Genomic DNA, 16813 nt, shown 5'->3' with positions numbered 1-16813 from the left:
TTTTTCTTATTTCTTGTGGCATTTCATATATGAAATGAGAGGCTCTGAGAGATTAAATAATTCGTATGTCTGTATTGGTATTTATAGCAAAACATTTACTCTCAATATTATAACTATCCTGTAAGTAGAACATTCTTTAAAAATGTTTGTAAATGTAGATTATATGTTCAATTGGCAATCTCTCACAAGACACGGAATTCATTTTATACTGATTGGGTTATTCTCTTCCTGAAAGCAGAACCCAATAGTGGTGGTTGTCACGGTTTCTGGAGAATAGCAGGGAGATGGCTCATTAAACTCTGCTGAGCCTTAGCTTCACAAACATACCTGAGGCCTTTTACTGAGATTTCCATTCTGCTTCCTTTCTGCTCCTTTAAAATCTGACAGCTGAGTTGCAGGGTTTTTTTTTTAAGACAGCTTTATTGAGGTATACTTGACATGTAATATGTGGTACATATTTAAAGTATGTAATTTTATGAACTTTGACGTATATACATACCCCATCATCTAGTCGAGTGAGTATATCCATCATCCTCAAGTTTCCTCATGCCATGCCTCTTTGGAATTTTTTCTTCGCATTCCTCCCTGCTTCCCACACGTAAGCAACCACTGATCTACTTTATGTCATTGTAGAACTCATTTGCATTTTCTAAAAATTTATGTAAGTAGAATCAGGAAGTTTTTTTTTTTTTTTTGGTCTGATCTCTTTTACTCAGTATCATTGTCTAGACATTTGTCCATGTTGTTCTGTGTACCAACAGTTCATTCCTTTTTTATTGCTGAGTGTATTCTATTATATGGATGTAGTGTACCTTATCTGCTCATCTGTTGGTGGACATTTGGGTTATGTCTAGTTTTGAGCTATTACTAATAAAGCCGCTATGAACATTTGTGTACAAGTCTTTGAGTGGACAGATCTTTCCTTTTTTCTTGGGTAAAAATCTACAAGCAGATTTTAATTTTAGCTATACTAATAGGTGTGTAGTGGCATCTTGTTGTGGTTTTAATATGTGTTTTCCTAATGATGTTGAACATCTTTTAAAAATATTTTTAATGTTTATTTTTGAGAGACAGAGAGAGAAAGCAGGGGAGGGGCAGAGAGAGGGGGACAGAGGATCCAAAGTGGGCTCTGTGCTGACAGCAGAGAGCCGGACACAGAGCTCAAAAAAAAAAAAAAAAAAAAAAAATTGGGTGGTTAAAGTCTTGAGAGTTCTTTATATACTCTGGATACAAGTTCTTTATCAGAAAAATGCTTTGGAAAGATTTTATTGTGGTATGTGCCTTGTCTTTTCATTCTCAACAGAAGAATTTTAAAGAGAAGTTTTAAATTTTAATAAAGTCCAATCTGTTCTTTTATGGATTGTGCTTTTGGTGTCATTTCTAAGAAATATTTACCTACCCTAAGCTCACAAGGACCTTCTACTATGTTTTATTCTAGCAGTTTTACAGTTTAGGCTGTATATTTAAGTCTGTGATGTATTTTGAGTTAAAATTTTTTATGGTTTAAGGCATGGATTCAGGTTCATATTTGTTACATATGGATACCCAGTTGTTCCAGCAATGTATCTTAAAAGGCTATTCTTTTTCCACTATGCTGTCTTTGTGCTTTTGTCAAAAATCAGTTGTTCAATATCATTTTATAAACATTTTATTTCATATATTTTCATTGTCAACTATATGTCAGACAGTGTGCTAGCACTGGAGATATGTATCAGTAAGTGGTCTTTGGTTGCAGAAACTAGAGACCAAATATTGCCAACTTGAATAAATAGAAATTTATTGGAAGGATGTGAGGAATAACAGAATTAAAGGAAAAGTTGAACAATTAGGTCTCAGCTAACTTGATTGATCAGAAGGCAGGGAGTTCCCCAAAGGACAGTAAGATCCTATTAACAAAAGAAGAGGGAATGGTGCTGGGCAGATATTTGCTATAGCAGTGCTTCCCAACTTTTTTTACGTTCATTCATGATAAATGATCAGAATTGGGCAGTGTACAAGGGTAAATTTATGGAGATTAGGAGGTGTCTATATTGGATGTGGTGAGAAAAATGCATCACATTTTCTTTATATTATGTAATTGCAGGGAAAGGCAAAAATATTAGGAAGATATAAAACTTTGAATTTATATAAAACTTCTCAATGAAACCTATTTAAAAATGTGCTGAGGAACTTGAGCTTGTATCCATGATAAGATTTTTATTTCAAACCTTTATTCAAACTTTATAATAATAATAAGGAAAAGTGTATATTTCATAACTGTGTAGCTTGATGAATTTTTACAAGGTGAGCACACCTGTTGTGTATTCCAGTTACATATATTTGCATAACAAATTACTGCTAAACTTAGTGGCTTAAAATAGCAATATTTATTTTGCTTATGAATTTGTAATTTGGGCAAGGCTTGGTAGGTTAACTTGAAGATTGGGGACTGGAATCATCTGAAGGCTCCTTTACTTACGTGTTTAGCTGTTGTTGCTACCTGTTAGCTGTGACCTTAGGTTATGTCTGTGACCAGAGCACCTTCAAAGAGCCTTTCCATGCAATTCTTTGATGTTTTCATAGCATGGTGGCTGAATAGCAAGGGTGAGCATCCCAAGAAAGAGGGCCAGGTGGAAGTTCTAGTGCCTTTTCTAACACAGCATTAGAAATCATGCAATGTCAGTTCCCGTGTATTCTGTTTGCTGGAGGTGAGTCACTAAGACCAGCCCATATAAAAGAGGAGGAAATTGTACTTCACTTTCTAATGGTAGGAGTGTCAAAGTGTCAGTGGATATGTTTTTAAACTACCACACTTACCTAACCAGCTCCCTGATCAAGAAGCAGAACAATACAGTGCTCCAACCTTGCTTTCCTATCATTACCTGCTGCCTGCCTAAAAGGTAACCACTATCCTGATTTCTAACACCATAGCTTCATGTTGCCTGTTTTTGTAATTTATGTAAATGGAACCATACAATATGTATTCTTTTGCATCTAGCTTATTTCAACATTGTGAGATTCATTCATGTTGTTCCATGATAGATTGTTATTGTTGTTTAGTATTCTATTTTGTCAATAGCACATAATTTATTTATCCAATTTATTGTCAATACACGTTTGGGTAGTTTCCAGTTTTGGCTAATCTGAGAAGTTCTGATTTGAAATTCTAGTACATGTCTTTTGGTGCTTATATATGTAACATACACATACATTTCTGTTGGAAATACATGTAGGAGTGAAATTATAGGGAATGCATATGTTCAACTTTAATAGACACTGTTAAACAGTTTTCTAAACTCTGCCACCTGCAGTGAGTAATCATGATCGTGATTTATTAATATAGGGCTTATGCTTGAAATGACTATACACAATCCCCTTTCAAGACCTATTAATAATGATATTCTCAGATTCTTGATAGTTACTGTTGACAGAAGAAGGCTGGGTTCAGCTGGCTCTGCTGAGCAGTATTGTGGCTTCTCCAGCATGTTGTCTTCTCACTTGATGGCTTAGGGATGTAAGAGCAAGTGTTTCGGTGAACAAGGCAGACCCTCCGTGGCCTTTTATGACCTAACATCAGAAGTCTACCCAGTCTTTGTACACATAAGTAGGTGATGACAAATGGCAGAAGATAATTTATTTTTTTTTAATTTATTGAACATCTTTTATTTGTCATCAGTCAGAATTCAGATAATTTGGTATTTTAAAATTGTACTCTACTTGTTCTTTCACTGACAAGTATAAGGTTGAAATTCGTTATGATAATGACAGTGGATTTACAATCTATTCACATTTTTCATATCAATTACCTCAAAATAATAATAATGTTTCCCCTTAAACATACACATCTCATCTTAATAAGTATTACCTAGGATTCTAATTATTAGTAGTAAACTATATTTTTATTTTTGTTTATTTTTTTAAATTTACATCCAAGTTAGTTAGCATATAGTGCAACAATGATTTCAAGAGTAGATTCCTTAATGCCCCTTACCCATTTAGCCCTTCCCCCCCCACAACCCCTCCAGTAACCCTCTGTTTGTTCTCCATATTTAAGAGTCTCTGATGTATTGTCCTCCTCCCTGTTTTTATATTATTTTTGTTTCCCTTCCCTTGTGTTCTTCTGTTCTGTGTCTTAAAGTCCTCATGTGAGTGAAGTCATAAGATTTTTGTCTTTCTCTGACTTACTAATTTTGCTTAGCATAGTACCTTCTAGTTCCATCCATGTAGTTGCAAATGTCAAGATTTCATTCTTTTTGATTGCTGAGTAATACTCCATTGTATATATACACCACATCTTCTTTATCCATTCATCCATCGATGGACATTTGGGCTCTTTCCATACTTTGGCTATTGTTGATAGTGCTGCTATAAATATTGGGGTGCATGTGCCCCTTCAAAACAGCATACCTGTATCCCTTGGATAAATACCTAATAGTACAATTGCTGGGTCATAGGGTAGTTCTATTTTTAGTTTTTTGAGGAACCTCCATACTGTGTTCCAGAGTGACTGCACCAGTTTGCATTCCCACCAGCAATACAAAAGAGATCCTCTTTCTCCACATCCTCGCCAACATCTCTTGTTGCCTGAGTTGTTAATTTTAGCCATTTTGACAGGTGTGAGGTGGTATCTCATTGTGGTTTTGATTTGTATTTCCCTGATGATGAGTGATGTTGAACATTTTTTCATGTGTTGGTTGGCCATCTGGATGTCTTCTTTGGAGAAGTGTCTATTCATGTTTTTTGCCCATTTCTTCACTGGATTGTTTGTTTTTTTTGGGTGCTGAGTTTGATAAGTTCTTTATAGATTTTGGATACTAACCCTTTTTCTGATATGTTGTTTGCAAATATCTGTTCCCATTTCATCAGTTGCCTTTTAGTTTTGCTGATTGTTTCCTTCGCTGTGCAGAAGCTTTTTATTTTGATGAGGTCCCAATAGTTCATTTTTGCTTTTGTTTCCCTTGTCTCTGGAGATGTGTTGAGTAAGAAGTTGCTGTGGGCAAGATCAAAGAGGTTTTTGCCTGCTTTCTCCTCGAGGATTTTGATGGCTTCCTGTCTTACATTTAGGTCTTTCATCTATTTTGAGTTTATTTTTGTGTATGGTGTAAGAAAGTAGCCCAGTTCATTTTTCTGCATGTTGCTCTCCAGTTTTCCCAGCACCACTTGCTGAAGAGACTGTCTTTATTCCATTGGATATTCTTTCCTGCTTTGTCAAAGATTAGTTGGCCATACGTTTGTGGGTCCATTTCTGGGTTTTCTATTCTGTTCCATTGATCTGAGTGTCTGTTTTTGTGCCAGTACCATACTGTCATGATGATTACAGCTTTGTAACACAGCTTGAAGTCTGGGATTGTGATGCCTCCTGCTTTGGTTTTCTTTTTCAAAATTTCTTTGGCTATTCAGAGTCTTTTCTGGTTCCATACAGATTTTAGGATTGTTTGTTTTAGCTCTGTGAAGAATGCTGGTGTTATTTTGATAGGTATTGCATTGAATTTGTAGATTGCTTTGGGTAGTATTGACATTTTAACAATACTTGTTCTTCCTATCCAGGAGCATGGAATATTTTTACATTTTTCTTGTGTCTTCTTCAATTTCTTTCGTAAGTTTTCTATAGTTTTCAGTGTATAGATTTTTCACCTCTTTGGTTAGATTTATTCCTAGGTATTTTATGGTTTTTGGTGCAATTGTAAATGGGATCAATTCCTTGATTTCTCTTTCTGTTGCTTCATTGTTGGTATATAGGAATGCAGCCAATTTCTGTGCATTGATTTTATATCTTGCAACTTTGCTGAATTCATGAATCAGTTCTATCAGTTTTTTGGTGGAATCTTTTGGGTTTTCTATGTAGAGTATCATGTCATCTGCGAAGAGTGAAAGTTTGACCTCCTCCTGGTCAATTTGGATGCCTTTTATTTCTTTGTATTGTCTGATTTCTGAGACTAAGACTTCCAATACTATGTTGAATAACAGTGGCTAGAATGGACATCCTGTCTTGTTCCTCACCTTAGGGGGAAAGCTTTCAGTTTTTCTCCATTGAGGATGATGTTAGCATTGGGTCTTTCATATATGGCTTTTATGATCTTGCAGTATGATCCTTCAATCCCTACTTTCTTGAGGGTTTTTATCAAGAAAGGATGCTGTATTTTTGTCAAATGCTTTCTTTGAATCTATTGAGAGGATCATGTGGTTCTTGTCCTTTCTTTTATTGATGTGATGAATCACATTAATTGTTTTGCAGATATTAAACCAGCCCTGCGTCCCAGGTATAAATCCCACTTGGTCGTGGTGAAAAACTTTTTTAATGTATTGTTGGATGTGTTTGGCTAATATATTGTTGAGGATTTTTACATCTATCTTCATCAGGGAAATTGGTCTATAGTTCTCCTTTTTAGTGGGGTCTTTGTCTGGTTTTGGAATCAAGGTAATGCTGGCTTCATAGAAAGAGTTTGGAAGTTTTTCTTCCATTTCTATTTTTTGGAATAACTTCAAGAGAATAGGTGTTAACCCTTCTTTATATGTTTGGTAGAATTCCCCTGGAAATCTATCTGGCCCTGGTCACTTGTTTTTTGGGAGTAGTAAACTACTATTTATTTATTTACTTTTAATTAAAAAAAGTTATTTATTTTTGAGAGAGAGACAGAGCACGAGTGGGGGAGGGAGACACAGAATCCGAAACAGGCTCCAGGCTCTGAGCTGTCAGCACAGAGCCTGACGTGGGACTCGAACTCATGGTCTATGAGATCATGACCTGAGCCGAAGTCAGACTCTTAACCGACTGAGCCACCCAGGCGCACCAGTAGTAAATTATTTATTTATTTAAAAAAAAATTTTTTTTTCAATGTTTATTTATTTTTGGGACAGAGAGAGACAGAGCATGAACGGGGGAGGGGCAGAGAGAGAGGGAGACACAGAATCGGAAACAGGCTCCAGGCTCTGAGCCATCAGCCCAGAGCCCGACGCGGGGCTCGAACTCACGGACCGCAAGATCGTGACCTGGCTGAAGTCGGACGCTTAACCGACTGCGCCACCCAGGCGCCCCGTAAATTATTTTTAATATCGCTTTTCCAAAAGTTGAATTTTTGCTTTGAATCTATGAACTTAGTTGGTAGATATTAAAATAGTTCCAGAAGGATAATGAAATGAGTACCCTGGGAGAGTAAGAGTGCCTGAAAAGGCAAGAGAGAGGATGACTTTGATATTTGAACTTGAATACAGAGAGCCTATCTGGAGAGGTCATCTTACAGACACAGCTGGCCCATGGTGACTGACCCCTCAAGGAAAGACCTGGGGAAGTAAACACCTACATATTGTTTTTTTCCTCCCTGTGATATTGTGACATGTTGCAATACTTTTACTATTATATTCTTTATGAGTGGCACCTTTCTACCTCCCTTGTTTCATTGGTTAACAGTATTGATGATTTCCATGCTGGTTAATAAAATGAGGTAATTCTGTAATTGCATAGGTCAGATCCATTTACTTCTGTCTTTTGTTTTGTGCTTGTTGTATATTTTTACTGCATGTGTATGTTTACATGGGAACTTAGGAAATAATAAAAAAAATTCCTTTTTATTTACCTACATGTTTGCCATTTCTGATGCTCTTCATTCTTTTCTATAGATCTAAGTTTCTATCTGGTATCATTTTACTGCAGCCAGCAGAACTTCCTTGAATATTTTCTGTAGTGCATATCTGCTATGTTTGTTTTTAAAAATGGATGCACGTTCTTTGACATTTTTTTCAACCAAGATAATGAATCTTTATTCCCTCCTATTGAATCTGGTTAGGCTAGTGATTTCTTTGACCTACACAGAACAGCAGTAATGAAACACTATGACCTCTGAGGCTAGGTCATAAAAGACTGTGAAGTTTCTGCTTTATTCACTTGAACACTTGCTCTTAGAGCCTTGAGCCACCATGACAGAAGATCATCATGCTGAAGAGGCCACATTCTGGTCAACAGAGCCAGCTGAGCCCAGCAGTCTAGTCATCCCTGCCATGGTGCCAGATATGTGAATGAAACAAACTGCCTTGAACCCTGCAAACTTCTCATTAACCAGGTGAATACCCCCAAGTGACTTTCCTTGATGCCACAAGGAATATAAAGACCACCTAGCTGAAACTTGCCCAAATTCCTGATTCTCTTAATCACCATATATAATAAAATCATTTTTTTAAGCAACTATTTTTTGGAGTAGTTGTATAGTATTAGATAAGTGGAACAGAATTTGGAGTGCTGTTGTAGCAAAAACCTAAAGTGTGGCACTGGCTTTGGCACAAGACATGAAGCAGAAGTTGACAGGGGTTTGAGAAGACTGTTAGTGGGATACTGACAGGCATGGAGGAGGATGTCAATGAGAGTTTAAAGGAGAGTAAGGAAAATATTGTTGAAAGCTAGAGAAAAAGAGGATCTTGTTCTGTCATGGTAGATGGTTTAGCAACTGTCATAACATGGATAATCATAAAACGTATTTAATGAACCAATGTATTTGGCTTAGGAGATTTCCAGGCAGAATTCTGAAAGTATATACTGTATTTTATTTATTTGTTTTTAAATTATGTATCATAAGGTATGGATAGACAAAGCTGTACTAAATAAGGAATTATTTGGCTCTCAACAATTTATTTTTTTTTTTATTTTTTTTTTTTCTACGTTTATTTATTTTTGGGACAGAGAGAGACAGAGCATGAACGGGGGAGGGGCAGAGAGAGGGGGAGACACAGAATCGGAAACAGGCTCCAGGCTCTGAGCCATCAGCCCAGAGCCTGACGCGGGGCTCGAACTCACGGACCGCGAGATCGTGACCTGGCTGAAGTCGGACGCTTAACCGACTGCGCCACCCAGGCGCCCCGGCTCTCAACAATTTAGAGAAACTATGTAGGAATGAGGTCTGAAAATGAAACTATTTCTTATCCTTAGTTTCTCTCAGCAGAAGATACTCAAAGGAAGATAGAGCCATAGAACAAAGATTAAATTCAAGGCCCTGTTAGAAAATCATGGACTCCAGGTAAAGATGAAGGACTGTAAAGCCTTTTGTTATGAGTTCAGAAAGAGATACAGCCTTGTAAAAAGAATTTTGAGCTATTTCTTAAGGGGTTGTAGTACAGACTCTCTCTCCTAGACAATAAGGCTTCTAAGAATCTTAAAGGTATTATACCACAGCAGCCTCATAAGGAGCTCAAGGTAGAAAATGGCTTATCTAGAAGATGTCTGTAGATGTGGGTTTTTAATCTAATGGAGTAGATTGTAAATTGATACTCAAAAAATCCACAAAGTTTTTATAGTAATAATATCAGCTTATACAGGAAGAAAAACCACAGAGTCTGTACAAAATGGAGACTTGGACCCTTAAACTTCTGTGGACAGGAAGCAGGCTGCATAGACTACTCAGCTACAGAAATGGGTTAGTTCTATGGAAAAGAAAGAATGACTTAGAGGGCAAAACTAGATCTCAGGGGTAAGAAGCAAAAATCATGGAAAATCATTCCCCAGAACCAGGATAAGGCCCTAATCATGAGCTGGTAACATATGCCCAGTTGGATTTTATAATTTCAATGGATTGGTGACTTTCTATTTTCTTCCTTTATTAAATGGGTATTTATTTATTACAGTTGTTCTGTGTCTGTCACACCACTGTATTTTGGGTATGTGTGGGGCAGATAACATGTCTCTTTAGTTTGCAGGTTTCCAGATCAAGAACTGATCTCAGGAAACCGCATGGAGCCTCATCCATGCCTGGACTTGATTTAGATGATAAGATCCTGGACTTCCAACTTGAGCTTGATGCATAATGGAATGAGACTTTAAAGCAGTCTGGAGAAGGGGCAAATATATATTTCTGAGGGAGAAATATAAACATTGTTGGCCAGAGGGTAGAGTGTGGCAATTTAAAATCATTTCCACAAATTCTTTGGCATTCCTCCTGTCTAATGGTCTGTGTTCTTTCCCTTTGAAACGCATAAGCTTATGATTGCTTCAACTAATAGAGTATCACAGAAGTAATGCTTTGTGACTTCTGGGTTTAGGTCGTAAAAGACCATGTAGATTCTGTCTCATTTGCTAGAACTCTTGCTCTTACAGCCAGTAGGTAAGAAGTCTGTACTCTGAGGCCCCATGTTGGTGAGGCTGCATGTAGGCTCTTGGTCTACAGTCCCTGCCAAGACTGGCCTCTAGCCATCTCTGCCAATGTGCTAGATATGTACCATGCATATAGAGCCAGATATGTAAGTGAATATATTGAATGAACCTGACTGATACCACAAGGAAAAGGTTCACCCAACCATGTCCTGCACAAATCTCCAACTCACAATATTGTACAATATAGTAAAATGCTTGCTGTTGCAAGCCACCAAGTTTCAGGATAGCTTGCTACCAAGTAATATACAACTGGAAAGTGTGTTGATGACAAATTTTCTCTGCTTTTGCATTTCTGAAAATATCTTTATTTTTGATCATTATTTTTCTAGATATAGAATTTTAGATAGTCTTTTTCTCTCAGTACTAAAATATTATTCATTTAATTGTTTTCTGACTTGTAGTTTTTCTCTTGAGAAGCAAGTGGTAATTCCTACTGACCTTGAATATAATGTGTCTTTTTTTTTTTGGATACTGAAAATCCCTGAAGATTTTCTCATTATCTGTTTTTCAGAAATCTGATTACAACATGCTTTTCCCCACCTTGTCCTACTTTGCTACATTGATCTTGGATCTACCAGTTAATGTTTTTCATAAAATTTGGAAAAACAAAACTCCCATTATCTTGAAAAAATTTATTTTTCTGTGCCAATGTCTCTTTCCTCCCCACTTACACATGTTAGCCATTTATGTTATCTCATAGACTATTGAGTCTCTGTTCAGTTTTTTCAACTGTTTTTCCTCTCTGTATTTTCTTAGGATCATTTCTATTCCATGTCTTCATGTTTACTTGTCTTCTCTTCAGCAGAGTCTAATCTGCTATCGGGTCCATTCCATAAAATTTTCATTTTACTTACTGTACTCTTCTAGTTGTAGAATATCTTTTGGTTTCTTTTTAACACTTTTCTATTTTGAGATGTCCTATTTTCCCTTAATTATGCAAATGTTTTCCTTAAATCTTTGACCATGTTTATAATAACTGTTATAAAATCCTTGTCTGCTCATTTTATCATCTCAGTCATTTCTTTGTCAGTTTGTTGATTGATTTTTTCTTTGGGATAGTTTATACTTTCCTGCTTTTCTTCATGCCTAGTAATTTTTAGTGCATACTCTACATAATGGATGCTATGTTGTTGTGAGTCTAGATTTTGTTGTTTCTATTAGAGTGTTTTCTTCTGGCGGGCAGTTAATTTACTTACATATCAGTCTGATTCTTTTGAAGCTTTGTTTTTAAGCTCAATTTTGAGATAATTCTACACTCACATGTGTTTAAAGAAAATATTACAGAGAGATCCTGTGTACCCTTTACCTGGTTTCCCCCAAGAGAAACATCTTATATGACTATGGTACAATATTATAACCAGGAAATTTACACTGGTACAAATCAGTGACTTTATTTAGACTTAACTAGTTATAAATACTCTCATTTGTGTGTTTGTGTGTGTGTGTGTGTGTGTGTGCATTTAGTTCCATATGATTTTATCACGTGTGCAGATTTGTGTGACCACCAACACAATCAAGATACACAGCTGTTCCATCCCAAGAATCTCTTCTGATACTTTTTTATAGTGAAAAACAGTGGGGTTTTCACTTAGACTATTCCTCAATATTTATCTACGTTGTTGTATGTCTCAATATTTCATTCTTTTTTATTGCCAAGTAGTGTTCCATGATGTAAATATACCACAGTTTTGGATGGAACTAAAGTGTATTATGCTAAGTGAAATAAGTCAGAGAAAGATAAACATCATGTGATTTCACTCATATGTGGAATTTAAGAAACAAAACAGATGAACATAGGGAAAGGGAAGGAAAAATAAGATAAAAACAGAGAGGGAGGCAAACCATAAGTGACTCTTAAAAAAATTTTTTTTTTCAACGTTTATTTATTTTTGGGACAGAGAGAGACAGAGCATGAACGGGGGAGGGGCAGAGAGAGAGGGAGACACAGAATCGGAAACAGGCTCCAGGCTCTGAGCCATCAGCCCAGAGCCTGATGCGGGGCTCGAACTCACGGACCGCGAGATCCTGACCTGGCTGAAGTCGGACGCTCAACCGACTGCGCCACCCAGGCGCCCCAAGAGACTCTTAAATACAGAGAACAAACTGAGGATTGATGGAAGGGTGTTGGGTGGAGGGATGAGCTAAATGGTTGATGGGCATTAAGAAGAAGGGCACTTGCTGGGATGAGTGCTGGGTGCTATATGTAAGTGATGAATCATTAAATTCTACTCCTGAAACCATTACTACACTATATGATAACTAGCTTGGATTTGAATTAAAAAAATATACATATACATACATATATATATACATATATATATATACATATATATATATATATATATATATATATATATATATATATATATAATTTGTTTATTCATCCTTTGTAGGACATATGAGTTATTTCTAGATTTTGGTAATTATGGATAAAGCTGCTATGACCTTTTTTGTACAGGTTTTTATGTGTATGCCTAAGTGTGCAACTGCTGGGTCACATGATGACTGCATGTATAATTTTGTAAAACACTGGTATATTTTCCAGAGTTATTGCCATTTTACAATCTCACAGACAATGTATGTGTGATCCAGTTTCTCCACATTCTCACCAGCATTTGATGTTATCATTATTTTTTATTTTAGCCATTCTGATAGATGTATAGTACCATATCATTGTGGTTTTTTTTTTTTTTTTTTGCATTTCTCTAATGGCAAATGATATTGAACATCTTTTTATGTGCTTATTTGCCATTTGTATACTCTTTTTGTAAAATCTATTCGTGTCTGTTCCAATTTTCTTTTCTTTTTAAATAAACTTTTAAAATATTTATTTATTTTGAGAGAGAGGGAGCAGGGGAGGGGAAGAGAGAGAGGAGACAGAGAATCTGAAGCAGACTCCATGCTGTCACCACAAAGCCTGACTCGGGGCTTGAACCCACCACGAGATCATGACCTGAGCTGAAGTTGGATGCTCAACTGACTGAACCACCCAGGCACCCCATCTGTTCCAATTTTCTTAAAAAAATTTTTTTAAATCTTTATTTATTTTAGAGAGAGAGAGTGTGAGTGGGGGAGGAGCAGATAGAGAGGGAGACGCAGAATCTGAAGCAGGCTCCAGGCCCCGAGCTGTCAGCACAGAGCCCGACGCGGGGCTCAAACTCACAAACCACGAGATCATGACCTGAGCAGAAGTCAGATGCTCAATGGACTGAGCCACCCGGGTGCCCCAATCTATTCCAATTTTTAATCAGATTATTTGGTTACTGTTTTTGAGAGTTCTTGGTGTATTATAGGTATAAATTATTGGTGGATTTGTGGTTTGAAAGTATTTTCTCTCAGTCTTTAGCTTGTCTTTTCATCCTCTTAACAGGGTCTTTCACAAGGTAAAGATTTTTAATTTTGAAGTGCCTTAATTTATCTTTTTTTTTGTTATGGGTCTTGTTTTTGATATTGAGTCTAAGTACCCTTTGCATAGTATTACATCCCAAAAATTCTTTTCCTTTTTTAAAAACAAATTTGCATAAATTTATGTTTTACACTTAAGATTCACTTTAAATTAGTTTTTGTATTGGATGTGAGGTTTAAGTCAAAGTTCATCCTTTTGTGTATTTGTATGCAATTGCTCTGGCAATGTTTGTTGAAAAAAGTCTATCATTCCTCTACTAAATTGCTTTTGTATCTTTGTGTCAAAAATCAGTTGCACATTTTTTGTGTATCCATTTCTGGGTTCTTCATTCTGTTTCATTGATTTGTGTGTCTGTCCTTCTGCCAATATCACACAGTCTTAATTAGTGTAGCTATATAGTGATGCAGCTGTATGGCATGCAAAAAGGAGTTTATATAGAAATCCTGTCACTGCTATCCTTAGAAAGGTCTGCTTCCAAGATTGACCCTTGGTTAGCAACTTCTCATAATTCTCATTATGATTTCAGGCCATAATGGATAAGAGTGGCTCACTGTGCCTGAACTGCAAACAGTGATGACTTATGCTGAATGTTTGCTTTTCTTCTGGGAATCTGGGATTTTAGTGTGTGTTAGGCAGAGTATGCCTATGTGACCAGTCCTCAGTAAAAACTGTGGGCACTGAGTCTCTAAGGAGATTCTCTGGTAGACAACATTTCATATGGGTTATTACAACTCATTACTGGAGGAATTAAGCAAGTCCCATAATTGTAGTAGATGAGAACTCTTGGAAACTTGTGCCTGATTTCCTCCAAATTTTGCCCCATGTACCTTTTTTCCTTTGCTGACTTTGATTTGTATATGGTTGTAATAAATAGCCATGAGTATGAATATATGCTGTCTTATGAGTCCCCCGGGCAAATCACTGCACTTGGGAGTGGGTGGGGACTCAACATTGGATAGAATTATTCCTCCTACTCTCTTTTTCAAGAATATTTTTAAATCTATTTTGGGTCCTGTGACTTTCTGTATACATTTTAGAATAAGCTTATCTATGTTTACAAAAACCTTGTTCAGATTTTGGTAGGGATTGCATTAAACCTATCGATCAATATGGGAAGAATTGACATGTTTACAATACTTAGTCTTCCAACCCATGAACACAGTCTGGCTCCTATTTAGTTAGGTCTTTCTTTGATTTCTTTTATCAGCATTTTGTAATTTTCAGCATACTGATTCAGTACACATTTTGTTAGATATATACTTACGTAGTTGACTTTCTTTGAAGCAATTGTAAATGGTAGTATTTTAAATTTCAGTTTCCACGTGTCCATGGTTAGCATGAAGCATGTTTTTCAGTATTATTAAGGTGGTATAAAGTAGTCTTTTAGGACTAGATTAGCTCTACTCCTAAAGTGTAGTCTTTCTGAGGTCTCCCTTGAAGGCTGCAGGATTTTCAGTAAGGTCTGTCTCCTCTGGAGATTGGTACTAGAATGGCTTCCAGACTTGGGTGAGCTCCAGTACTTGTTCAGCTGACAGCTGCCTGGTAATTGTTCTTTTTCCAGTAGTAGTTCTTTGTGCAGCTTTGTAAATTCTGTGTGTACACACAACTTATCATTTGGCAAAAGACTCATGCACACTTCTGGATCTTTTTCTCTGAGCACCTCTCTTCTCTCTGGTACTCTCCCTCACAACTTCCAGCAACTTTGTCTCATAAAGCTGGAAAAGGGTAACATTAATAGTCAGATATTATTTCCACTGATTTATTATCCCCTCCTCCCTCCCCTACTGATTAGATCCCTCTGCTTAATTTTTCAGGAGTGTAAGCAGAACTTGAAATAACTCATCAGTCTTCACCTGGAAGAAGTGGACTGAAAGAGATATAATCATGGTCAAGCTCTGGAAATTATCTGATTACTGCTTGGTCCCTCCATGGTGATCTGTCTTTTGATTTTATACCCAAGATGATCATCAGTGATGACATTTGATCACTAGTATTTCTTTTCATTAGGAGCCCTGAGAGTGGTCTTCCTCTAGAAGGTGATATTACAAAACAGCAAACATGCAAACCAACTGTTTGGGATATAAAGATTGTAGAACATCCCTTGCTTTTTTTTTCTTTCTTGAGTAAACATGTAAATTATTCTGTAAAAACAGATTGGCCTGAACTTTGCTTACTGTGCTATCATAGTGCCAGTTTTCAAATGAGTATATTCAGATTTATAGGAACCATTGTGACATTGCAAATGGTGGAAAAGTACACTGCTGCTCTCACTAGGCTGACTCACAGGATTGTCCAAGTTTCATCTGGCCAGAGGTTTCCTAGATCATGAACTTGAAACTAAGCTTTGATGTCATTGTTTTAAAAAGATGTTTACTCTTTGCTCTTGCTAAAATGTGAGAACCTAAGATTAGTTTACCAATTTGTCCAGGTACAGATGTGAAAGGATGGATATGTAAAAAGATATAGCAACATGGCTTAGCTCAGGTTTGTGCCATTTAATACAGACATTTGCATTAGAAGGCCATTACCACCCACTCTGGTTCTTATGCTAGTTTTATTATAAGTCATTGGAGGAGCATTAAATCAATATATGTATTTTACCACATTTGTTATTATAATACTCTTACCACTAATGGTTTCTATCCGTAGAATTAAGAAAAATCAATGAATACTATTTAAAAATGTTACACTAATTTTTCTATTGGGAATAACAGAGTTCAATGGTGGTCAGTGTTGGGAAACATGGTTTCTTTGCAGGATTCTAGACAGAGTCCATGCTGCAATTCAAATAGGAGAAAGCCAGTTTAGAATTTGGAATTTGTCCTTTTGTTGATAAAATAGAAGAGTGGTTGCCTGTACTGGCCAAACTTCAGAATAATTTGTGGAATTAAAAAACATATGGATAGGGGCGCCTGGGTGGCTCAGTCGGTTAAGCATCCGACTTCGGCTCAGGTCATGATCTCGTACTCCGTGAGTTCGAGCCCCACGTCAGGCTCTGTGCTGCCAGCTCAGAGCCTGGAACCTGTTTCAGATTCTGTGTCTCCCTCTCTCTGACCCTCCCCCGTTCATGCTCTGTCTCGCTCTGTCTCAAAAATAAATAAAGGTTAAAAAAAAATTAAAAAAAAAAAACACAAAACAAAACATATGGATATATTACTTAGCTATAAAAAAGAATAAAATTTTGTCATTTGCAACAACATGGATGGACTTAGAGAGTATTATGGTAAATGAAATAAGTGAGACAGAGAAAAACAAATACCATATGATTTCACTTATATGTGCAACCTAAAAAA

The 16813-nt window shown here is 36.6% G+C and overlaps 1 protein-coding gene and 1 long non-coding RNA gene across 3 annotated transcripts in view; both read left to right on the top strand.

The window, feature by feature from the left end:
• Positions 1-16813, top strand: part of LOC123583723 (translation initiation factor IF-2-like) — a 115723-nt gene that overhangs the window by 3876 nt on the left and 95034 nt on the right. The window lies entirely within an intron of this gene.
• LOC123583771 lies at positions 2270-15672 on the top strand. Of its 2 annotated transcripts, none has more exons than XR_006704995.1 (3): positions 2270-2879; positions 8897-8984; positions 15335-15672. It is a non-coding gene; the product is annotated as an uncharacterized LOC123583771 (long non-coding RNA). The 2 variants fall into 2 exon arrangements; XR_006704996.1 differs by lacking the exon at positions 2270-2879 and adding an exon at positions 7640-8036.

The sequence above is a fragment of the Leopardus geoffroyi genome, chromosome B3, assembly GCF_018350155.1.
Source record: "Leopardus geoffroyi isolate Oge1 chromosome B3, O.geoffroyi_Oge1_pat1.0, whole genome shotgun sequence".
Taxonomy (NCBI): domain Eukaryota; kingdom Metazoa; phylum Chordata; class Mammalia; order Carnivora; family Felidae; genus Leopardus; species Leopardus geoffroyi.
This window is presented reverse-complemented; position numbering and strand designations above follow the sequence as displayed.